We start from the raw sequence: 24,887 nt of genomic DNA, 5'->3' as shown, positions 1-24,887 counted from the left end.
AGATCTTAGCTTTAACGATAGGAGAGTTGCCTAAAAAGACATCCTTCAAGGTGGAGGTGAGCTCCTCCAATTTCTGGTTAGTCTCCCTTAGGCCCGCTTGTAGCTCTCCCTCCTTGGCGTTAACCTGCAGAACTCCTGCTCTTTTTGGCTGCAGGTTTCTCCCATTCTGATTGGCTCCAATCTCCTGCAAGTCAGTTTCTGCAACTCTCTCCAAAATATCGAAAACCTCATCCTCTTATGCGGTGTAAAACGTTCCACCCGCAGCGAGATTTACTTTGTTTTTCATAAAATCAGAGAGAGATTCATAAAATATTTGGGCTAGTTGACATTGCTCAATGCCATGGTGAGGACATTTCCTCAACAAATCATTGAATCTCTCCCATGACTCACTAAAGGCTTCTCCGTCATGAGGATGGAAATTGTGAATTTCTCTTCTATAAAAATTCGTTTTGGAGAGAGGATAAAATTTCTGCAGAAATTTTCCTTGCATCTCTTCCCAAGAATTAAAAGTGATTCCTAGATTACGATAACATGCAAACGCTTTATCTTTAAGAGTTAGAGGAAAATATTTCATTTTTAACATCTCCGTAGATATTCCAGGAACATTTTGAGAAGAGCATCTAATATGAAAATCATCAAGGAATTCTAACGGATTCTGTGCAGGTAATCCGTTAAATTCAGGTAAGGAATTGATCAATGCATTATCGTATCGAAACAAGATACCTTCACCGATGTTCAGATTTACATCGGTTTGTCGTAAGCTTCCGGATGGTGTAGACCTATCCAGCATAGTTCTTCTCCTCTCATTCTGCTGATGTATCTCTTCAGCCATATTTCTCTGCTGAATTTCTGGTTCTGTGACTATAGAATCCGGGGTGGCGTCTCTACTAATTTTTTCTGCAGACTTCTCACCAGCTCCTGAGAGTGTTACTACCATAAATCTTCAGCAAAATGTTAGCAGACGATGAGCTGAGGATTTTAAAGTCCTTCAGCTTATGAGGATAATAAAGAATGACTGTAGATTCAGAAAAACAAAAATTCCTACTGTAATACCGTGCTCCCCGGCAACGGCGCCAGTTGATGAGCTCAATTTTAGGGTGTTTTTTACTGGTTATTTATCAGTTGAATTCGTGTGAGGATTGAGCTTATGCAACGAAATTTATAACCTCACAGCCTTTGGCAAGCAAGGGTCGATCCACGGGAAGCAAAGAAAACAGTGGAAAATTCTTTTCTATTAAATCAGTCTATTCAGTTCTCTAATTCCAAGTGTTAATCTCTATAGAAATTTTCTTCAGAATAAGTTGCAGAGAATTCCTTAAAACTATGGATTCAGCTAATTCTTCAGTCAAATTATCTTCAGTTAAGTTTTACGGAGATATCTTGGCAAACTCAATTGAGTAGAACCGTCAGCAGAGAAATTTTCTTTGTTGACGGTTCGCTTATGCCCTGTGAGGCAATTGAGCAAACACCCTGCGGGTGTTTGTGCCTGTAACGCCTGCGCTGTGGCGAGCCTGCTGGCCGCGCTGCAGCGCATGTGAGCCTGCTCGCGGTGCTGATTCACGCGGCGAGCTTGCTGCTGCTTGATTGCTGGCAACCTAGGCTGAGGCCTGGGTTGCTAGCAGTTGAAGTTCTGCAGGGAAGGAGTTCACGACCGGATGCGAGAACAATGAAATTTTTGCTGGACAGAATGGAAAACGATTCAATCAACTATGGGATTTGAAATCAAACGTAACCAAAGGAACAACAGAAATTGGAAATGCTGAAGACACAGCTTGTGCTCTTCAGCCCAACCCTGACTGTCTTAGAAGGGAGAAGAAGATTGTACCAAAACCGAAACGCTCACGCCTCCTTGTGTCACTCCTTCCGGGCAAGGCGACGATCGTCGTGCTCCAGCTACTCCTCGGCTTGCTTCTCTCCCAGCTCCAATGCTCATCAGCCTTGGAGGGTCTGCAGAAATCCTTTCTCTCCAAGCCCTAGCTTCCTTGAGAGAAATTTTGGACAAACTAAAATCAACTCTCAAGAGAGTATTTATAGGTTTCTCTTAAGTCATGCCGAGGGGCATTTTCGTAATTTCTGCTTCTTTGAATTTTTGCCCGCTCCTCTTGATCCTCGTCTCTTTCCTTGATCTTCTTAACCTGTCTCTGAATGTTTACTAACCATAAAATGTTAAATATATTCCACTTGATTCAAAGGATCAAGTGGGGTTAGTGATTTTACAAAATGATGCATATGCATGATATTAGCATGAATTAACATTATAATTTTGATGAATGAGAACTAAAGAGTTTAATTATTTGATGACATATTTGAGAGTCATCAGCGAGCCAGGTCCTCTTTTGTGATCCACGTGTCATCCGTCGACGATTTTCCCTACCAACGAACAAGAAACTTCTGGACTGTCCTACCTTTGGTGAAGGTGATTACTTTGTCCAGTATAGCCTCGACGTTCTCTTGCCAATCAAAAAGTAGTGAGGGAGGGGTGGAAAAGGCAAACTCACTCACCGGGAAGTCCGAGGGCAGACAAGGGTCATTAGATGATAGAGGCGGGGCTTTAAACGCGACTAAATCTGAAATGTTGAAAGTGGTGCTTATCCCCCACGTGGAGGGTATGTCGATGGCATAGGCACTACGAGCATGAAGCTTAGTAGCCGGCTTGGAAGAGAATCTCTCTGGCCTAACCCTCACCATCACCATGTCACCTTCTTTAAATTCGCAAAAACAACGGTGTAAATCTGCTGGCCTCTTTATATGCAGAGTTGCTACTCATGATGCGTTTATGAATATCCTCATGCAGACTTCTAATATGTCTTGCGAATTCATGACCATCATCTGAGACTCTAGCATGCGGTAACATGGGTATGAGATCGGTGGGTTTACGAGGTGGATGACCATGCACAATTTCAAAGGGACTCAAGCCAGTAGTATGATTGACCGACACGTTATAGGCAAACTCGGCACGTGGAATGACGGAATCCCAAGACTTAAGGTTATCCCCAACCAACGATCGCAATAGATTGCCAAGGCTTCTATTAACGACCTCAGTCTGTTCATCAGTCTGGGGATGAAAAGCCGTGGAGAGTTTAATCTTTGTTCCCAAGAGATGCCATACAGTTTTCCAAAAGTAGCTAGTAAATCTGACATCTCTGGCCGATACTATACTTTTTGGAAGCCCATTGAGATGGACAACTTCATTGAAATAAAGCTGAGTGACATGAGAAGCATTGGATGTTTTAAAACAAGGAATGCAATGGGCATCTTTGAAAAACAATCTACAACCACCATGATAGAATCATAACGCTTGATCGTTCTCGGAAGCCCTAACGCAAAGTCGATGCTCACGTCATCCCAAGGTTTCTGAGGAACCAGTAGAGGGGTGTATAGGCCAGTGTTCTGCTTAACCTGCTTGGCGAGAGCACATACTTGACATTGGAAAACAATATTAGCTACGTCTCGCTTGAAGGATGGCCAAAAGAACCTATGCTCTACCATGGCGATGGTTTTATCTCTCCCAAAATGACCACTAAGGCCTCCGGCATGTGTCTCCCATATGAGGAAATCCCTGAGGGAGGACTGTGGAATGCAGAGGCGTCGGTGGTAAAATAAAAATCCATTTTCTAAAACACAGTCTTGGGTTATAGGACTCAGGTATTTGCCTATAGTCTGGAGAATGGGTGCAAAGTCCGGGCAATCAGGATAAAGATCCTTTATATGTTCAAATCAAATAACTTCTACCTTCATCACGTTCAAGAGGTGGACACATCTACTAAGGGCATCGGCCACTCGGTTCTCTACTCCCCTCTTATGTTTAAGGACGAAGGTATATGACTGGATGAATTCGACCCATTTAACATGTCTAGAATTTAATTTCTGTTGAGAATGGAGATACTTCAAAGCTTCATGATCGGAGTAGAGAACGAATTCCTTAGAGAGTAAGTAATGACGCCAATGATGTAAGGATTGGATAATAGCATAGAACTCTTTTTCATAGGTGGAATATTTGATCTTGGCGTCGTTCAACTTTTCACTAAAGAATGCAATGGGATGATTCTTTTGACGCAGTACTCCGCCAATTCCTAATCCTGATGCATCAAAGGCGACCTCAAACACTTTATTGAAATCGGGTAAACGGAGGATGGGGCTTGTGTCATCTTAATTTTAATATCATCAAAGGATTTCTGTGCTAAATCAGTCCATTCGAAATGATTTCCCTTTAAGCACTCGGTCATGGGTGCCATTATAGTACTAAAATTTGAGATGAATCGCCTATATAAAGTTGCTAGGCCATGGAAGCTACGTACAACGTGGACGTTCCTAGGAGTCGGCCATTGTGTAATGGCATCTATTTTGGCCGGATCGACAGAAACTCCTCATGATGGCAGGATAAAACCTAGGAAAGAGACATGATCGACAAGAAATGAACACTTTTTGGGATGTGCATGTAACTGTTCGTTTTTCAAGACCTCACACACTAGACGTAGGTGGTGAACATGGTCGTGTTTGGATTTGCTATAAATGAGGATATCATCAAAATAAACTACGACAAAACTCCCTATGAATGGTCTAAGAATATGATTCATCAAACGCTGGAAGGTACTAGGTGTAGTCGACAAACCAAACGGCATCACTTTCCATTCATATAATCCATCCTTGATTTTAAAGGTGGTTTTCCATTCATCACTAGGATGGATTCGGACTTGATGGTAGCCACTCTTGAGATCTATTTTCGAGAAAATCCTCGAACCAGCCATCATATCAAACATATCATCAATGCGAGGAATGGGAAACCTGTATTTGACAGTGATCTTATTGAGGACTCTACTATCAATGCACATGCGCCAACTCCCGTCCTTTTGGGAGCGAGCAGTGCAAGGACGGCACATGGGCTAAGGCTCTCCTGAATGAATCCTTTGTCCAAGAGCTCTTGGACATGGCACAGAAGTTCCTTGTATTGCGTGGGATCCATACGATAACGGGGAAGATTCGGCAAGGAGGATCCGGGAATGAAATCAATGGCATGCTGGATTTGGCGCATAGGAGGTAATTCATTGGGTAAGTTCTTGGGGAAGACGCTCTCGAATTCAGCTAGTAATTTGGAAACCTCCAGTGGTGGTGATGTGGAATCCTCAGAAGAATGATCGTGAATCATGGCCAAACAAATAGACATCTCACTATCTATCTCCTTCTGAAATTGACGACCGCTAAGAATACATAGACCTGAAGATGTAGATTTTGGGGAGGACTTTTGTGGGGTTTGAGTGTAAGGATGCCAAGTAATTTTCCTTCCCTGATGGATAAACGAACAAGTATTGCTTCTGCCAAAAAGGTGTACATCATTATCATATAGCCAAGGGCGGCCAAGAATAATGCTGCCCACCTTCATGGGTAACACATCACACAATACCTCTCTTTTGTATGATTGACCCTTCAAAGGAAGACCGCATTGGTTCTTCATGGGAATCGAGGAAGCATCGATCCAACATACGTAATATGGATGAGGGTGATCGATTAAAGGCAATCCCAAATGAGTGGTCATGATATCTGAGATAGTGTTGATGCAACTACCACTATCTACAATCGTCTTGCACATCTTATCACCAATGTTAAAGTACGTGTAAAATATATATGTCCTCAATGCGGTATTATCGGTGGATAGCTGGGTGATAAGCCAAAAATAGGGGTAGAAATTATGCAGTTTTTAGCCCTTGTCGTTGTGAATTTAGCTTATGCAATAAAATTTATAAAAACTCTTTTTAAGATGTGTAGTGATAAGTACGAGTGTCGTCCAAGGGAAGCTAGTAAGGAATTCAATTTGATGATTTTCTTGGTAGTTTAACCCTAATTAGAGTGAATTTGATCTTCGATGAGGATCAACTCACCCTAATTAGAAGAGAAATTTAGAAAGGGGGGTAGAAGAGATGAGATGAATAGAAGAAATAGGGAGCTCTAGATTGGCTTCTTTGATCCAAATAAGAGGGTCCAAGAGGTCAATTAGAGAGGTTGAGAAGGAAGTTTTGATTTGAGTTGGGTTGGTTTTGTAAGTTTGATAATTCAGAAATAAAATGGGGGTAATTTAATCTCCTAAAAATTAAATCAAAATTTTTTAGAGTTTTTCTTTGGGAATGCAGTTGAATGCCTAGTTAAATCCCTCAAATTCTCCTCTCAATCCTAATCAGGGCTTGTACATGCCGCTCAAGCCAAGCGATTTAGAAGTTCAGATCAGAATCAAGAAGAAGAAACAAGAAATTGAACTAATTTCATTCAAAATGCACCAAAATTCAATTACAATGAAAGGAAAATGTACCAAACAGGTTGATCCAGGCTGGGGCTCCTCTCTGTCTTACACCTGTGATAGAGCACCATCAAGAATGACCCCCTCCTCTCGAAATTCGGCTTTTATACCTAGGTAAAATGGAATAAATTACCATTTTACTCCTACTTAGTAATTAATTTATATCTATCGGTACATGCTTGATCTCAATGATCCAACAAAACAGATAGAAAGAGAGGATCAATACGAGCAAATCCATAAAAAAATCATCTCAATCGGACTTATGGATCAAAAGTTATGAATAAATGAATTTAAACCAGTGTGAGCCATTGGATTAATTCATTCATTTATTTATTTTTTTCTCTTAACTGCAGGCTGAGGTGTCGCCCTCTCATTGGTGGCGCCGATTCACCTTCTTCAGGCGGAAGCTCTCTTGTTGCACCACGTACCCCCTAGCGAAAAAAGAAAACCAAAACAAATATTCAAAAGTCGGGATTTGCGTACATTTTGATACGCACCTTTGCGTGCGTCTGGACTTGAAAGCTTCTATTGATAATTTGCCACATCACCGCCCGTGCGTGCGCTTAGCATGCGTCGCAGGGGCGGTAATCTTACCGCAACTGGCCTCTATCACTGACCGCCGTCAGATTTTCATCCGACGGTTGCGATGAGGCCACGTCGTTGTTCCCAGAAATCGCCCTAAAATTTACGCGTAAATCCTTTGCGAAATAAATAATTGCCATCCGACGCACCTAATAAATATTTATAGATATACCCCTTTGCGCATTCTCTCTCCTCCACTTTTTTTCTAAAACATTAAAATAATTAATAAATTATTTGCAATAAAACCCTGGAAGATTTTAAATTACATCTTTATGCCTGTAGTGGCGACCGAGAGCTGTTTTCGGGGTCTTTTGCAACGAAACTTTGCAAAAAGGCCCTTCAAAGTTCGAAAATGATATAAATAATTTTTTTCTCTTATAAATATACTTTTTGTTTTAGAATAAATACATGTCCTCTTCAAATAAATCTCAGAAAAATCCTAAAAATTCGTAAAAAAAATTCTAGAAAATTCACTGATTCATCCCCATGCTGATAAATCTCGAAGTTAAATATTACAATTGCCATTTTCATTCAAAAATAGTTATTTCAAGCTCCAATAAATCCTTTAAAATTCATAGAATTCACAGAAAATTAGGGAAAAATCAGAAATCACTTGAACACAATATTTTCATGTAAATATATGATACAAATCCCATTTTATGCTCTTTCAGTGCATAAAATTGTGCTAATAACATGAAATAAAGACCAAATTTTGGGTGTTATCACTGGGTAAGGTTGCATCGAACAACTCCCCTAACGGATGTGGATGGATCCCGACGAAGAAGGGACGGTGACGCCAATGAAGCCCACCAAATCTTTTAATGGCTTCAGTACTTCGCACAGGAGCTAATAAGTTATTGAGTGTTCTTTTAATGGCTTCAGTACCACTGGGATTATTAACCGTACCTTTTTTGGAAAATGTCAATAAATTCCAAAATCTGGGCAGTCAGTGATGCCAATGAAGCCCACCAAATCTTCTTTGTGCACGAATTCATCTTCGATGTAACTATCCACTCTATACTCTTCCTCGTCGATAGGTTGCTCATCTATGATAGGGACGTTATCGGACGGCTCCTGACCTATATGTAGGGCTCGTGACGGACATTGGGAAGCTTTATGACCGCATCCTTGGCATTTAAATCAAGTCAAGCCAAAGGGATCGATTTGTGCGGGATTGGGTTGAGGAGGGGCTCTAGCGATGCAATCAAGGGAAGACGATTTACAGGCGTTTGGCGTAGCAGAGGACGGTGTCGGAGCTGGAGGACGGTGCTCCGTGGGAATGCAAATGGGAGTTGGATTTGGTGGCGATGCTGGGAGAGCTAACGGTGGGTTACGCTGAGTCACATGGTTGGAATAAGTAGGATTGGATGAGTGAGACCGATTGATAAGAGCAGGGCGAGTGTAGACGGGGGTATGGTATAGGTTTTGACAGAGCTCTAGGTCTTCTACGATTAAATAAGCCTGCTCTAGTGTAGTGGCCTTGCGGACAAGCAACTCTGTCTCCAAATAGGGATTAAGACCCGTTCTAAATCGAGAGATAACAACTCGGGGGTTCTCCTCAACCGGACATCTCATGTCGAATTCCTTGAATTGAGTAATATATTCAGATACAGGAAGTGTACCCTGCTATAGTTTATGCCATTGATCAAGAAGGTTATCTAAGTAAGCAAGGGGAACGTACTTCTCACACAGTTTGTCCTTCATTTGTGGCCAAGTATCTATGGGTCCCTCTCCACGGTTGTAAATTGAAAATTCAAGGTTTTCCCAAAAGATTTTTTCTTGACCTCTTAGTCTCATCTCGGCGTATTGGACTTTCTGCCACTCAAGCATATTATACCATTTGAAATAGCCATTCAATTTAGACTCCCAATCAAGATACTCTTTAGGGTCCCTAGATCCTTCATAGTATGGAACATTGACTTTGACACTGCGTTGGATTTGTTGCCACTGATTGTCGTCATCCGCACGACGGTGATCACGAGGGGGCGCCACATCCTCGAGTGGATAAGGATCGTTCTTGTCTGGACGATTCTCGTTCTACCCTCGGTGTCTATCGTCAGGCGGATAGGGATCATTTCGAGGGGGATGATTCCTATCATGCTCTGGGATCCTCTCCTTCAGTAGATGGTAATCGTCTCGTGGCGGATGATTTCCATCGTGTACCGGGTCTCTATCCCACAAGTGGATAGGGTTCGTTCTGCGGGGGACAATTCCTATCTTGGCCTGGGGTTCTAGGCTCAGGCGGATAGTAGTTATCTCAACAATTCCTATCACGGACTGGAGTTCGAACCTCCGGAGGAATTAGATCGTCTCGTTTGGGACAATTCTGATTTCCACTCCCAAGTCTATTCTCGGGTCGTATAGGATCATCAAAGTCATGATGATTCCTATCACGATCTCGAGGTCTGGGTTCAGGCAGATAGTGGTCTTCGGAATCACGACGATTTCGATCACAACCTCGATTCTCGAGTTGATAACTCTGTTCACTAACTGCATCGATCGAACTGGTGAAACGGTTGTCCATGTTGGTAATTTGTGTATTCACATCATGAAAACCATTCTGGACAGTGTCTAACACGTGATCGATGTCCCCACGTGAGGAGGTTGGTGGGACAGATGAGGACAACTTGTGGACGGGGAAGGACACCTCACGACCATCTTGGGTTTGGTCAATCATTGGAGCGGAGACTCGTTTGCCTGAATGCAGATGCATGCAATGGACATGATTAATGAAGATTTCTACGATGGCAGAAGCGGCAATGCTGACACAGGTTAGGCTCTTATACCAATTTAATGCAGGACAACTAGGGAGGCTGACGACTAGGGGGACGGGAATGATAACGATGGTGGACAATGGAGGACGGGTTTGGGTATAGGACGGGAGTACTATCTTCAACCACCGCGATGATGACTAAGCACCAAATCCAATACTTGAATTCACGTTCGCGGGAAATCTCACAAAAGGAAGAATTCGTGGAAGTTTCTAGAAAATCAAATCAAATCTTACAGTGGTGGAAGAATCCTCGTGGAACACTAGACGAAGAACACATGATACTAAAGGAGTTGAGGCATACCTCAGCACCCTAGTGCGTGATGAGGCTACGAAAAATTCATGTCGTGACGTGACTGGGCGATCCGGGCGTTGTATGGCCCACTGGATGAAATATCTAGGCGTTCCGGGTGTTGAGCGGCCCTGGCAGTGGGACGGCCGAACTAAGCCTAGTTGCTTAATGGCCGGATTACTTGGGCATGGGGCGTCGCTGGTGGGACGATTAACGTGCGCTTCGGCAGGGTGTCGCAGATCCAACTGCGCCCCCTTGCGGGATGCGGAGCAGCGGCCCGACACCAAAAGGGTATGCAGGACGACCTGTGGCGGCGAGAGCATTTGGAGCGTGGGCGGCCGGGTTGGCGGCCTGCGCGGTGTCGCTTGCCCTGTCGGTCAGTGGCGTCGCCTCGGGTGTTTGGTGGCCTAGCGCCTTGGCGCAAGGCGGCCAAGCGCTAGGGCGTGGGGGTGGCCTGGCGCTAGGGCGCTGGCCGGCCATGCGCTTGGACGCGGGGCGGCCTGGCGCTGATGCGCGGGAGCGGCCAAGCGCTAAGGCGCTGGGCGGCCCTGCGCTTGGGCACGGGGCGGCCTGGCGCTGATGCGTGGGGGCGGCCTGGCGCTAAGGCGCTGGCCGGCCTTGCACCATGGCGCGGGGCGGCCTGGCGCTAGGGCGCGAGGCGGCCAGGCGCGTGGGCGCCGGGCGGCCTTGCGCTGTGGTGCTGGGCAGCCTGGTGCTTCAGACGCCGGTTGGCCTGATGCGAGGGTGCTGGGCCGAAAGGAGGGGAGAAGAGAGGGCAAGAAAGAGAGAGACAGAAGTGGAAGCGGTAGCCGGCGATGCGTGGCGGCGTCGATGGCGGCGGCGGTGGCAAACTAGAAGAAGGAAGATAGGGGAGGCTAGGGCAAGTCCTTTAAGAAGAGTTAACAAAAACTGAATTCCTCAACTATGACTTGCCTAACTGTTTCTTTAAACATTGGTCTATACAAATAGGCCTTAGAGGAAAGAGAAAGTACAGTTAAAAGAAATAAAATAAAGACGAGCTACGTGGTTTCGTGTCAAATCAGGTGGCATTTCTGGATGTGCCTTTGGGGACGTGTCAGGACGCGTGAAGGGGCGTGCGTGGGTGGGTACGTGCCTGATGCTGGCGTGTTGACTTGATCCGGTGACGATGGGGGCATGTCCTCAGCGGTGGTGTTGGCTTCAAATGACGGTGGTGACGCATCCAGTGTCGATGCGTTGACGTCGTCGCCACCACCCACGAATCGGGGCTTGCACGTACGTCCACCTAGGAGTCATAGCATCATGTAGTTTCATATCCGTAGTGATTTATCTGTCGGATGACGTGCGGCATCAAGAAGGCAGGGAAAAAATGTTGCTGGATCACCGTCTCCTCGCTATGATGCCGCCGTGATTTCTCAAACGTGCCACCCAGTCGTCTTTATAATCCCTACATCTGTAAGACACTTCTCATTGCAAACGACTACACGTCGTAGTCAACGAGACCCATGCTAGGGCGTTTGCTACATCGCTCATGGGACATGCCATCGGCCATGCACCCGCCAGGCACAAGGTAACCTTGTAAACTTAGCCGGTCATACACTCTATTGATGGGGACTTCCTAATGGCACACGCCATCAAGGATCGGCAACGATGCCGTTCACGCCACCCGCCATTGTCATCGAAGCCCGGGTGGAAGAAATGCTGGATTATTTTTTTTGATTTTCCTAGTCTCTTGTCATGTTTTGTGCTTTGTTCGTGTTCATCGCTTTGTTTTTGTCGGTCTGCGACGTGTCTCTACGCCTGTCGTTATCGTCACGGGGAGGGATCCTTAGCCAATTTAAAACCCCTCCCTTGTGCGCTTTTATTTCTTTCCTTTTCTTTATTTAATTTCCCTTCTACTTTGCAATGGGGGAGCCCATTTGTATAAGGGCTCCCTTAATGGACCAACCTTTCTCCCCTTTTGGCCCAATTGGGGAGCCCATTGACCTCTTCCCCTTTATAAGGGAAGAGGGGGGCCGCCCTAATTCCTCAGACCAGGAAGAATTTGATTGTAGTATTTTTCTTGTTCTGCTTTGGTCTCCCCTCCCCTTGTGAAAAGGAATACCAAGAGGGGAGGAGGAGGGCGACTCTGTGGATTGGGAGACGAGGAAACCAGAATTTGGGAGGATCTGCGAACTCTTCTGTCCTCCCCTTCTATGCGTTCCCTGGCGAATCTCACTGGCGATCCCAGAACTTGCGACCATCCATGGGTTGGACGCCTTGAGCATCGCAGGCGGCTTCCTACGAGCACTTGCGGAAGAAGGGGTAATTGGGATAAGAGTTAACTGAGAACGGGAGAGCAAGGGACCAAGAATTGGTGGGTTACCGATTTACCTCTCCTATTTCCTTCCTCTGCGTTCATCGGCGGGTTGACCCACCGTTCAGACCCGGCGATCGATCACAGAATTGGACGCCTTGACCTCGCAAGCTGGTCCCTGCGAGCACTTGCAAAAGAATAGGTTGTCATCCACAAGGGCGAACTTGGAAGCTGCACCCCTGTGCACATGAGCAGCAGGGACGGAACCAGCCAACGTGGTTCAAAGTCCCCTCAACGTGGTTCAAAGAAGGCGGCACCCTAATTCCTTAGAACAGGAAAGAAACAAGAAGAATCGTGTGATTTTGTGTTCTTGTCTCACACCCCCGAGAGAAATCAACGAAGGAGGGGAAGAGAGGAATCCGCGAAGCCACTAGGAAGGAGAATTTGCAAAGGGAAAGAGGGGAGACCCATCAGACTCCCCGTCGTTCCCCCTCTAATTCTTCATCCTTAGAATCCCCCCCCCTTACCGGAGCAAATCAATAACCCCAAATGGTCGCTAATCCCCCCGTCCTGCTCGCGTCCTGCCGATCAACGGGTGAAAAATCAATCGCACACCAGATGCGACGTTGAAGACTCGGACCCCCAAATTCGAGCTCTCCCAAGCTTGAGGAAGTCACAATCATGAATTTTCTGCAAAATCGTGGGCGGCCAAGACTCCGGTCGACCCCCAATCCGTTATGGCCGGGACTCCTGCAAGATGCCTGAAATTGATAATTGTGTCGGTCGGGGATCATCCCATACACGAATCTCACGGCCAGAGCTCACCTTGGTCACCAACTCGCCAGGTTATACTTGCTCAATTGGCATTTCGCTCGTTCAGAGATTCCCCAGCCGTGAATTCTCCTATTCGGGGGTCAGCCGACGGCGGTTCCCTCGATTGGGCTCGGCGTGACTGATAGCTCACCAGGCTATGCTCACCTTGGTCGAGAATTCAAGATCTTGGGGAGGGCCGCCTGATTGTGAAAGCCGATCGACAAGAATCGATCAGCAGCCCTTCCCTTGGATGCGTCCTCTTGTTCGGGCCGTCTTGGGTGAGAAAAGCATCGGGCTACTCAACTGAGAACCACCCAGCTGGCTCACGGTATGGAGGCGACGGCCCAGCCCCCACCTTCTACCTGCTCGTGACAGTTTCACCTGCCTCTGGTACTGGTCACTGTCGGGACCCCGCTCCCGCCGGTGAAACAACACCGCCGCTCGCACCTGCTAGGCAACTTGGCCCGGCGATTAGCACACGCTAGCCCCGGCGAGCCCAGCCGAGTTGCTTGAGCCGTGTTGCCCTTGTGGTCACCTCGCCGCTTCCCCTCCTCCATCCCTTTACCACCGCTCCAGTATACATTACCTGTCCAGCCGCCATCTACTCTCTGGCGTCTCTCTGCTCCACCAGCTCTGAATCACCGCCGACCTCGACAAAGATCTGCACCGATGAGTCATGCATGGACGAGGTACGCGGTCCTCTCCCGTTGCTGGTTTATTTACGTCTTGTAGTGTACTTTCGTCTTGACTCCACTGCGCTTGAGCTAGGTAGGTGAGAGAGGCATTGAGAGAAAACTATGATATTTTGAGCATTTTACCGGTACGAATGAGTACGTCCGTTACATGCGAGCTCGATGGATAGATTTCGTTTGGCCATAGTCGCCTTCGTCGCTCGGACGAGGTTCGAGAGGCCACCGTCGCCGTCACCCAGCGACCCCATCCAAGCTTGGAGCTTGGCGCCTCTGATGGCGAAGCCCTCAAATATCTAGTTTTTTTTCCTAGCTTTGTTTAAATTTTCATGTTTTAGTTTAGGGTTTTCCCTTTGTAACTCATGGGGCCTATATATAGGACCCCTAGAGTAAGAAGAAGATAAGTCTAATTGGAATTTTTGGAACAAAGAGTAGCGAGAGAGAGAAAGTTGAATAGGCGGCGCCGCCGCCGCTGGCGCTGCCGATCCCCTCCAGCCCTACCGGCGCTCGCCGCCCTCGCCGGTCTGCGCGACGCCCACGCGCGCCACTTGCGCTGCGTCCTCGAGCCGCCGCGCGCCGCTCAAGCTTCGCCTGCGCGCCGCCCGCACGCCGCCCGCACGCTGCCTACGCGCCGCCCGCGCGCCGCCTGCGCCGCTTGCACCGCCTGCGCTGCCCGTGCACAGCCTGCGCGCCGCCGGCGCTCTGCTGCCATTTTGCACCGCCGCGCGCCCTAAAGCCGCGTCGCCCACGCCGTAGATGCGCCACCGCGCATCGAAGACGCACGCGGCGCGCGCGCGCGTGCTCAGCCGTCACGCGCCGCGCCGCGCCGCAGCGCCGCGCCCGCACCAGCCGCGCGCGCGCCCATCGCGCCGCACCAGCCGCGCCGCGCCGCGCTAGCCCTATCCAATGGGCCAGAACCCATTGGGTCGATCCCGTTATCCAGGCCCACGAGGCCCAAACCGTCGGTCCAGCTTCCGCTACCCGAGGCGCCTCATCCTGCACCCTGAGACGCCGCAACTGCCATCTGTGAAGCCCAGGTGATGACACGCGCCCCGAGGCGCCACGTAAGCCCTATGCCCGTTAACGGGCCTAATTTAATGGGCCCCGCCAATCTCGGTGGCCCAAATCAGGCCCAACCCGAGGCATGTTACCCTAAATGCGACCCACTACTCTGGCCCACTATCCAGGCCCATCTCCGGCTGCCGCTGCCACCTCTGGCTGCCGCTGCCGCCAACTCTGGCCGTCGCCGCCGCCGCCGTCATCTCCGGCCGCTGCCGCCACCATTTCTGCTCGCCGCCGCCGCCATCACCGGCTGCCGCTGCTGCAATCTCTAGCCGCCGCTGCCGCCATCTCTGACCGCTGATGCTGCCTCCGGCCGCTACCACCTCCGGCGGCCGGCACCTCTGGCCGCCGTAGCTGCTATCTCCGGCCGCCGCCGCCATCTTCGGCCACCGTCGACTCTGGCCGCCGCCGCCATCTCTGGCTGCCGCCGCCTTTGGCAGCTGCCACCGCCTCCGGCCGCCACCGATCTCCGGCAACCGCCACCACCATCTCCGGCCGCCGCCGCCTCCAACCACTGCTGCCGCCTCCGGCCGCCGCCTCTATCTCTGGCCGCCATGATGCCGGACGTCGTCTCAACGGCGTCCGACCATCACCGAAGGAAGGAACTCGGTGTCGTTTCGCTAACTAATCGGGTTACGTCCACGACGTCAACCGATGGATATGCGGAGAACAGAAATATATGTATGGCGATGGCGACGAGGCGATGGTTCTACAACGATGCGTGCAATGCGCCGACAAGCTGAGAGCCAACCCGGGCGGAACGGGTCGCCAAGCTGGATCGGTCCAGCCCTCCAAGTCGTCCGAGGTGGGTCGAGGGCGCGCACGCGCCGAATGGGGTAACTCCCACTGGAATGCTCACACGGCGTCGGGCGTCCGACTCGCACCGACAGGTAAGACGCCGTCTTTGTTTCTGCCGTTCTCTCAACCTGTCCCACTCACCTATCTAACCCGAGCGCGGTGGAGGCAATATGAAAGAATACTGACGGAAATAAATGACGTAAAGAGGCTAGGGAAAGCAGAGTACCTTCGCCGCTGGCGGCGACGGGATTTTCGCACCAACTGGTTCCGGAGGAGGGAGTTGTCGGGTGCGCCGGAGGTTGACTGGTGCGGAGGCGGTTGTGCGCAGTCAGCGAGCGGGCGTGGCGGCGCGGCGGGCGCGCAGGGGCAGCGCGGCGGCGCGACGGGGCAGCAGCGCGACGGCGCGCGCGGTGGCGCTGCGCGGTGGGCGCCAGCGCAGCAGCGGGCGCAGCGCGGTGGCGCGCGCGGTGGCGCGCGGTGATGGCGCGCGCGCGGCGGCGCGCGGCGCAGCGGCGCTGGCGGCGGCGGCGGCGCGTGGCGGCGGCGGCGGGCGCGCGGCGGCGGGCGCGCGGCGGTGGGCGCGCGCGGCGGCGGGCACGCGGGGCCGGCACGCGACGGGGCGGGGGCGGCGCGGCGCGGGCCGCGCGGCGGCGGGCGCGCGGCGGCGGGCGCGCGGGGACGGGCCGCGGCGGCCCGGCCGCGGCGGCGGGCGGCGGCGCGGCGCGGCGGCGGCGGCGCGGGCGGCGGTGGCGCGGCAGCGAAGCGGCGTGGCGGCGGCGCAGCGGCGGCGTGGCGGCGGCGGCTGCCCTTCCTTTTTCCTCTCCCCTTCTCCTCTTCCTCCCCTCTTCTTCTTCCTTCTCCTCTTCTTCTTCTTTCTTCTATTCTTCTCCACGACCTGACCCTTCTTCTCAAAATACCATTCTTCAAAATTTAGGTCAAGTAAGGGGAAGCGCCCACCTCTTCCCCTTATATATGGGTGAAGATAGGCCCTTCCTTAAGTCCAAAAACAACAAAACAAACAAGGAAAGGAAAGGAAATAATGAAAACGGGCTTGTCAGGCCCAACATAAAAAGGGGGTGAAAGAGTTCCTCATATGGATCCTTCCCGCTACACGACAACACGATAAAACCGAAAAGCTATAGAATAAGGTAACCGAAGGTGTCGGTGTGCTCCGGTGGTCGGCGTCCGCGTCATGCCGAGTAACGGAATGCGGAATCCCGTGTTGCTGCGGCGGCTCGCCGTGGTGGCTGGACTCGTCTCGGTGGCGAGCTGGGTAGTGCCGGCTCCTCGGGTGCTAGGTCGGGGAAATCCTGCTGCTCCTCTACTGCTGGCTCGATGACGTCCGGTGGTGACGCGCCATCAACCCTCCCGGGGTGGGAAGGACTCGACTCCGGCGAGTCAGGGTGGAGGATCGGCGACGGTGGAAGGAGGTCGGGACGGAGGCGTTGGAGCTCCTGTTCTGTAACCCACGTGTCGTCCGCGCAGGTGTGGCCCGCCCAACGTACTAGGAATCTCCTCGATGCTTTCCCACCTGCATGGTCAATTACCTCCTGCAGTACACAATCGATTGCCTCGTGCCTATCGGGTGAAACAATTGGGGGAGTGGTGTCGGCAAACTCACTCACGCTGAAGGGGTCTAGAGAGGCTGGGAGTGGGGAGGAAGAAGGGGCCCGGTACTGAGCTAGGTCCGCCACATTGAATGTAGAGCCTATTCCCCACGTAGGAGGAATTTCGACGACATACGCGTTGTCGCCCACTCTACGGAGGATCCGGAACGGGCCGGCGCTGCGAGCATGCAGCTTCGTTGCCGTCCCGGGAGAGTATCTCTCCGGCCTGAGTCTGACCATCACTAGGTCTCCCACGTCAAATGCTCTGGGTCGGCGATGCAAGTCGGCGGCTTGCTTGTACAATGCATTTTGCTGCGTGATCCTATCATGAATGCGATGATGTAATGCAGAGACATGCTGGGCAAATGCAAGTGCGTCCTCGGAAACCCTAACATGAGGATCTATGGGAGCTAGGTCTAGGGGTCGACGGGGTGCCTGGCCGTGGCGATCTCAAAGGGGCTCAACCCGGTGGTTCTGTTCACCGAGGAGTTGTATGCGAACTCAGCGTGGTATGACAAGATCCCAAGACGCGAGGTGTTCACCTCACGAGGGAACGTAGTAGGTTGCCCAAGCTACGATTGACCACCTCGTCTGACCGTCGGTCTGCGGATGGTAGGCAATCGAGAACTTGAGCCGTGCCCAAGAGGCTCCACAGGTCCTCGAGTAACTCGTGAAGCGCACGTCACGATCGGACACGATCGAGGATGGCAGGCCATGGAGGCGCACGATCTCTCGGAAGAAGATCTGGGCGACCTTCACGGCGTCAGACGCCTTCGCGCGAGCAGGCACGGTGGGCCATCTTCGAAAACCTATCCACGACTACCATGATGGAGTCGTAGTGCCTCGCGGTGCGGGGCAGTCCCAAGACGAAGTCCATGCTCACATAGTCCCAGGGACGCCTCGGCGTCGGCAATGGGGTATAAAGTGCGGCGCTCGTCTTGACCTGCTTGGCCAAGGCACATACCGCGGCACTGGGCAACTATGCCAACATCGCGCTTTAGGAAGGCCAGTAGAATTGGCCTTCCATGGCGGCGATCGCCTTGTCGCGCCAAAATGACCGCTAAGGCCTCGGCGTGACATTCCCAAGTGAGGAAGTCACGTAGTGATGTGCGAGAATACGCACAATCTGTTCTTAAAGAACAGGTATCCGTCGATAAGGACATAGTCCTTGTAATCCTGGGATGGTCCTCGTCGGACTTCGCGTTGATGGGGCGAAATCAGGCAGTTATCGCACCATCTCGGATGGCCTCGAACCCCAAGACTGTCACCTTCATGACGCGTTGAGCACGTGAGTTCTCCGGCTGAGGGCGTCGGCTACGACGTTGTCCTTGCCCTTCTTGTGCTTGATGACGAAGGTGTAGTCCTGTAGGTACTCGACCCACCTGGCGTGCCGATCGCTCAGTTTCTGCTGCGAGTGCAGGTACTTGAGCGCCTCGTGATCCGAGAAGAGCACGAACTCCGATGATAGGAGGTAGTGTCTCCAATGCCGTAAGGCTTGGATGACCGCGTAGAACTCCTTGTCGTACGTGGAGTATCGAAGCTTTGCATCGTTCAGCTTCTCGCTGAAGAACTCCACGGGGTGGCCCTCCTGGCTGAGGACGCCTCCGATGCCGATACCTGAGGCATCGCATGTAACCTCGAACACTTTCCCGAAGTCGGGAAGCCGTAGTACCGGCGCCTGTGTCATCATGAGCTTTATCTGCTGGAAAGCTCTCTCTGCTGCCGGTGTCCAGGCGAACGACTCCTCCTTGAGGCAGTCGGTGATGGGGGCCGTAACGGAACTGAAGTTCCGTATGAATCGTCTATAGAAAGTCGCCAGTCCTATGAAACTCCTAACGTCGTGCATGTTTGCCGGGGTCGGCCACGACGTGATGGCCCGGACCTTCTCCGGGTCGGCGGCTACGCCCTGGGCGGACACGATGAACCCTAAGAAGGCAACCTCGGACGCTAGGAAGCTACACTTCTTGGGGTGGGCGTAGAGCTGCTCCTGCCGTAGGATGGTGCAGACCTGCCGAAGGTGGTCTGCATGCTCGTCTCTGGATCTGCTGTAGACGAGGATGTCGTCGAAGTAGACGACCACGAACTTCCCTATGAAGGCGCGCAGTACCTCGTTCATGAGACGTTGGAAGGTACTGGGCGCATTGGAGAGGCCGAAAGGCATAACCCTCCACTCATATAAACCGTCCTTTATCTTAAAGGCGGTCTTCCATTCGTCGCCGGGACGGATCCGTACTTGATGGTACCCACTCCTCAAGTCTATCTTGGAGAAGATAGTGGATCCCGCCATCATGTCGAATAGATCCTGCACACGCGGAATGGGAAAACGGTACTTGACCGTTATCTTGTTGATGGCACGGCTATCGCAACACATGCGCCACGTGCCATCCTTCTTCGGCGCTAGGAGAGCGGGTACTGCGCAGGGGCTCATGCTCTCCTGGATGAGGCCCTTCCCCAAAAGCTCCCTCACTTGTCGTAGCAACTCCTCGTACTTCGGCGGCTCCATGCGGTAATGCGGTAGGTTCGGAAGCGACGCGCTGGGCACCAAGTCAATGGCATGCTGTATGTTCCTCATCGGGGGTAATCCGCTTGGTAGCTCTTCCGGGAAGACATCTCCGAACTCCGATATGAGAGCCTCAACCTCTGGAGTGCGATGGGTCACTGCACTGTCAGCAGGGACGTCAAGGGTGACGGCCAGACACATAGGTGTATCGTCACCCTCGCGGCCAAGGTCGCGAGTGAATAAGGGTCCTCGGACTATCACTAACCCTACTGGTCGGGTCGCCGGCTTGCTGGCCGGCTTCGTGGGGTACGGGTGCCACGTAACTCGTCGCCCCTGGTGCATAAAGGAGCAGGTGTTCACGCGCCCTGCTAAGGTGACGTCGTGATCATATAACCACGGCCGACCGAGGATGATGCTACCCACCTTCATGGGTAGTACATCACAGAGTACGTCCTCGGCGTATGTGTTCACCTTCAGGGGGACGCGGCACTGACGCTTCACAGATAGTGATGAAGCGTCGATCCATGAAACGTCGTACGGCGTGGGGTGCTCTATCGAAGTCAACCCTAAGCCGCTGACCATAGTATCTGAGATCGCGTTGATGCAACTACCGCTATCCACGATCACCTTACATGCCTTGCCGTTGATCTTGATGTACGTGTAGAAGATCGATGTACGGATGGCCGCATCATCGAACGGTGTCGGCTGTTGAGCGGCCCGTGGAAGTCTAGCGGAGTTGTCAACCCGCGGTGATATCCTATCTCTACTGCTGCCGGGTGTGTCGACAGCGATGTTGGCTAACGGCCGGACGGACGCACGGCCTGTCACGGGTGGGGCTCCTCGCGCCTCGATGATCTGGATGAATCCTATCTGTCCATCGGGCTCCTCGTACTCAAGGGCGCATTCCTCGTTCCCGTGATAGTGGTCCTCCTGGGGTACGTCGGCTCCATCGCAATAATCCTGTTCGGTTTCCCCGACATCAATCAAAAGTGTAGATGGGCATTGGTGTGCCCGGTGCCCTCGTCCTTGGCATTTGTAGCACGTGATGTGTGCTTGACTTGGTGCAGCGCTACGGGCCGGGGCATCGCCGGTCGAGGCCCGGGCTTGCGGGGTAGACCCCACTGAGGTGGTTGGGGTCGTTCCTTGGCCCCCGGTGACCGGTGCGACCCGAGTGGTCGCGGGTAGGGTGGAGCGAGCGGGTGCAAGCCGAACCGTAGGAACTCGCGGCGTGGTGTGCGCGTTGGGCGCCGGGGTGTCTTCGACAGGCGGATCCATGTGCTCCACTAGGTGGTATGCCTCGTCGACCTCTGCCGGTTGGCAGTCAAGGACCTTGCTGCGCAAGGCGGGCCGAAGGCCGTGGGCAAAGAGGCCGATGATGACGCGGGGATCCTCCACGAAACGGCAACGCATCCGGCATTCCTCGAAAGCCTCGATGTACTCCGACACCGGGAGTCGACCTTGCTTAAGGTCGAGCCACGAGAGGAAGAGTGTCATCTGGTACTGACGAGGAACGTACTTGTTCCTTAGCTTCCGCGCCATTTCTGCCCATGACATGATGGGCTGTCCTCGTCGTTCGGCCGAGAATTGCTCATTCTCCCAGAAGATCTTGGCTTGTCCGTCAAGCCGTGTCTCTGCGTACTCGACGCAAAGGTCGTCATCCATCCTGTACCACCTGAAATACGAGTTCATTTTTGATTCCCAGTCAATGAACTCCTTGGGCTTCTCGAGCCCTCGTGAGACGAATGCGTTGGCGCGCCGCGCTCCTCTAGATGCGTGCACGATGCTCCTCGCGCCGACGCTCGCCGTCATCATAGCGCCGCTCGGGCACGGGGTAGTTTCCTCGTCGCGGGTCCATGGGGCGACGGGGCGGGAATGGGTCGTGTCCGCGGTCGTCCCCGTGGTAGGGCGACCATCCGCGTGCTCGGTCCCAAGGCACCGGGTGATGTGGTGGTGGGCATGCACCGTCAGCCCGTAATATGGCGGCGGCGGCGTGCGTGTAGTCCTCGCGTCGTGCCTGTGGCTCGTCGAACCGCGGACCACCTGGAGGAACGGGGTCGAACCGACGGGCCGGATAGTCACGGCTCGGGTCGCGCTCGTACTGACGTATAGGGAGATCAGGTCGAGCATAAGGGACCCGTCGTAGCCACGGGTGTAGTCATCCCGCGAGGCGTGCATGTCCCAAGCGCGGACATCCTGTGGGTCGCGTACGGGCTCGCTGGCTAGGGGTACGGTGGCGATGCGCCGTAAACGGGCGATCAGGGACCTCGTAATCATCAGCAAGGTCCGGGTCGGGGTGACCCCGGTATTCGGGTCCACCAGCCCCGTAAGGGGGGCGAGGGGGGCCTCGTGCAACCGGTCCCGCCTCAACTCCGTGCTCGGACACTCGGGTGTCGGCGAGCATCCGCTCCAAGCGCTCCGTCCTAGCTGCCGATGCGCGACGTTGAGCTCCTTGGTCTTCCGGAAGTTCTTCTCTTGGATGGTACTGGCGAGTGGCGCTTCGTCGTCCTCGTCCTCTACCCCGTGCAGGGGTCGCTCTAGGGGAGTACTCGACGACGGGAGATTTCCCGTGTGGTCGTCGCCTCGTGGTATCCCGGTCTTCGTAGTCACTCGATCGGGAGTCGTCGAGGACACGCGGTGTGCCGCGTGGGGAGTGCTGGGATCGGCGTGAACCACCGGGCGATGCCGGTGATTTCGATGCGCCTGGAGCACCCGTGACGTCGGGTGGGACCGGCGTGTCCTCGATATGGGGTAAGGTAGGTTCCGCAACCGGCGAGGCCGGTTGAGGTCCCGAGAGGGCAATCTCGTTGCCTCTCTCGTCTCGCGACGGTTCGACTCGTCGCGGGGAGGTAGAACCTCCGCGTTGCGCCATCCGTGCGGATCGCGTCTCTACGGCCATTCCCTGGGTACCGATATGGATGCACGTAAAATCGATGGATGCGATGCACTAGATGCGATGCGATGCGATGCGATGCGATGCGATGCGAAGTCGGAGACGTGCTGTGGGCGACCACAGCCGGGCTCTGATACCAATTTGATGCCGGACGTCGTCTCACCGGCGTCCGACCGTCACCGAAGGAAGGAACTCAGTGTCGTTTCGCTAACTAATCGGGTTACGTCCACGACGTCAACCGATGGATATGCGGAGAACAGAAATATATGTATGACGATGACGAGGACGATGGTTCTACAACGGTACGTGCAATGCGCCGACAAGCTATGAGAGCCAACCCGGAGCGGGAACGGGGTCGCCAAGCTGGATCGGTCCAGCCCTCCAAGTCGTCCGAGGTGGGTCGAGGGCGCGCACGCCGTCGAATGGGGTAACTCCCACTGGAATGCTCACACGCGTCGGGGCGTCCCGACTCGTACCGAACAGGTAAGACACTCGTCTTTGTTTCGTCGTTCTCTCAACCTGTCCCACTCACCTATCTAACCCGAGCGCGGTGGAGGCAATACGAAAGAATACTGACGGAAATAAATGACGTAAAGAGGCTAGGGAAAGCAGAGTACCTTCGCCGCTGGCGACGGATTTTCGCACCAACTAGTTCCGGAGGAGGGAGTTGTCGGGTGCGCCGGAGGTTGACTGCGCGGAGGGGCGGTTGTGCGCAGTCAGCGGAGGCGGCGTGGCGGCGGGCGCGCTGCTGGCGCGGCAGCGCGCGGCGGCGCGACGGGGCAGCGCGCGACGGCACGCGGTGGCGCGGCGGTGGCGGGCGGCAGCGGCGCGCGCGTGGGCGCGCGGTGATGGCGCGCTGGCGCGGCGGGCGCTGGCGCGCAGGCGCGGCGCGCGCGGCGTGGCGCGCGCGGCGGCGCGCGGCGGTGGCGCGCGAGGCGGCACGCGACCGGCGCGCGGCGGCGCGGGCGCAGGCGCAGCGGCGGTGAGCGCGCGCGGGCGGCGCGCGCGCGGACGGCGCGCGACGGCGCGGGCGGCGGCCGCGGCGGGCGCGCGCGCGGCGGCGCGGCGGCGGGCGGGCGCGCGGGCGCGCGGCGCGGCGGCGGGCGCGCGGCGTGGCGGCGTGGCGGCGGCGGCGCGCGCGGTTGCCCTTCCTCTTTCCTCTCCCCTTCTCCTCTTCCTCCCCTCTTCTTCTTCCTTCTCCTCTTCTTCTTCTTTCTTCTATTCTTCTCCACGACCTGACCCTTCTTCTCAAAATACCATTCTTCAAAATTTAGGTCAAGTAAGGGGAAGCGCCCACCTCTTCCCCTTATATATGGGTGAAGATAGGCCCTTCCTTAAGTCCAAAAACAACAAAACAAACAAGGAAAGGAAAGGAAATAATGAAAACGGGCTTGTCAGGCCCAACATAAAAAGGGGGGGGGTGAAAGAGTTCCTCATATGGATCCTTCCCCGCTACACGACAACACGATAAAACCGAAAAGCTATAGAATAAGGTAACCGAAGGTGTCGGTGTGCTCCGGTGGTCGGCGTCCGCGTCATGCCGAGTAACGGAATGCGGAATCCCGTGTTGCTGCGGCGGCTTGCTGTGGTGGCTGGACTCGTCTCGGTGGCGAGCTGGGTAGTGCTGGCTCCTCGGGTGCTGGGTCGGGGAAATCCTGCTCCTCCTCTACTGCTGGCTCGATGACGTCCGGTGGTGACGCGCCATCACGCAACCTCCTCCAGCCGCCGCCGCTATCTCCGACCACCGCCGCCCGGCCGCCGCCATCTCCAGCCGCCGCCGCCGCAATCTCCGGCCACCGTCGACTCCGGACCCCGCCGCCGCCATCTGTGGCCGCCGTTGCCTCTTGGTGCCGCCGCCTCTATCTCTGACCGCCGTTGCCGCCTCCGGCCGCCGCCTCTATCTCTGGCCGCAGCCGCTATCTCAGGCCGCTGCCGCCGATATCTCCAACCGCCGTCGACTCTGGTCGCCGTCGCCGCCATCTCTGGCTGCTGCCACCTCTGGCCCCTGCCACCGCCTCCGCCCCCCACCGATCTCCGGCCACTGCCATCGACCTCGCCCCCCTGCCGCCGCTATCTCCGGCCGCCGCCGCCCGGCCGCCCCCGTCTCCGGGCGCCGTCGCCGCAATCTCCGGCCGCCACCATCTCTGGCCGCTCGCCTCCGCCGCCGCCGGTTGCCGTCGATGCCACCGACCCCACCGCTCGTTGCTCGCCGCCGCCGCTCGCCGTTGCCGCCACCGCCGCCGCTCGTCGCCACCGCCGCCGCCGTCGCTCGCCGCTAACGCTGCTCTCAGTCGTCGTATGCTGCCACCCAGTTCGCCAC

The 24,887-nt window shown here is 53.8% G+C and overlaps 1 long non-coding RNA gene and 1 other non-coding gene across 2 annotated transcripts; one reads left to right on the top strand and one right to left on the bottom strand.

Annotated features, from left to right (window-relative positions):
- Nucleotides 1-335: 335 nt before the first annotated feature.
- On the top strand, nt 336-444 carry LOC144708996 (small nucleolar RNA R71). The gene has a single exon (XR_013582940.1). It is a non-coding gene; the product is annotated as a small nucleolar RNA R71 (small nucleolar RNA).
- Nucleotides 445-11,955: 11,511 nt separating this feature from the next.
- LOC144708757 (uncharacterized) lies at nt 11,956-12,587 on the bottom strand. Its single transcript, XR_013582852.1, has 2 exons — nt 12,286-12,587; nt 11,956-12,201 (listed from the first exon to the last, which is right to left on the bottom strand). It is a non-coding gene; the product is annotated as an uncharacterized LOC144708757 (long non-coding RNA).
- Between the last annotated feature and the right edge of the window lie 12,300 nt (nt 12,588-24,887).

This window comes from Wolffia australiana, chromosome 10 (assembly GCF_029677425.1).
Source record: "Wolffia australiana isolate 7733 chromosome 10, ASM2967742v1".
NCBI lineage: Eukaryota > Viridiplantae > Streptophyta > Magnoliopsida > Alismatales > Araceae > Wolffia > Wolffia australiana.
This window is presented reverse-complemented; position numbering and strand designations above follow the sequence as displayed.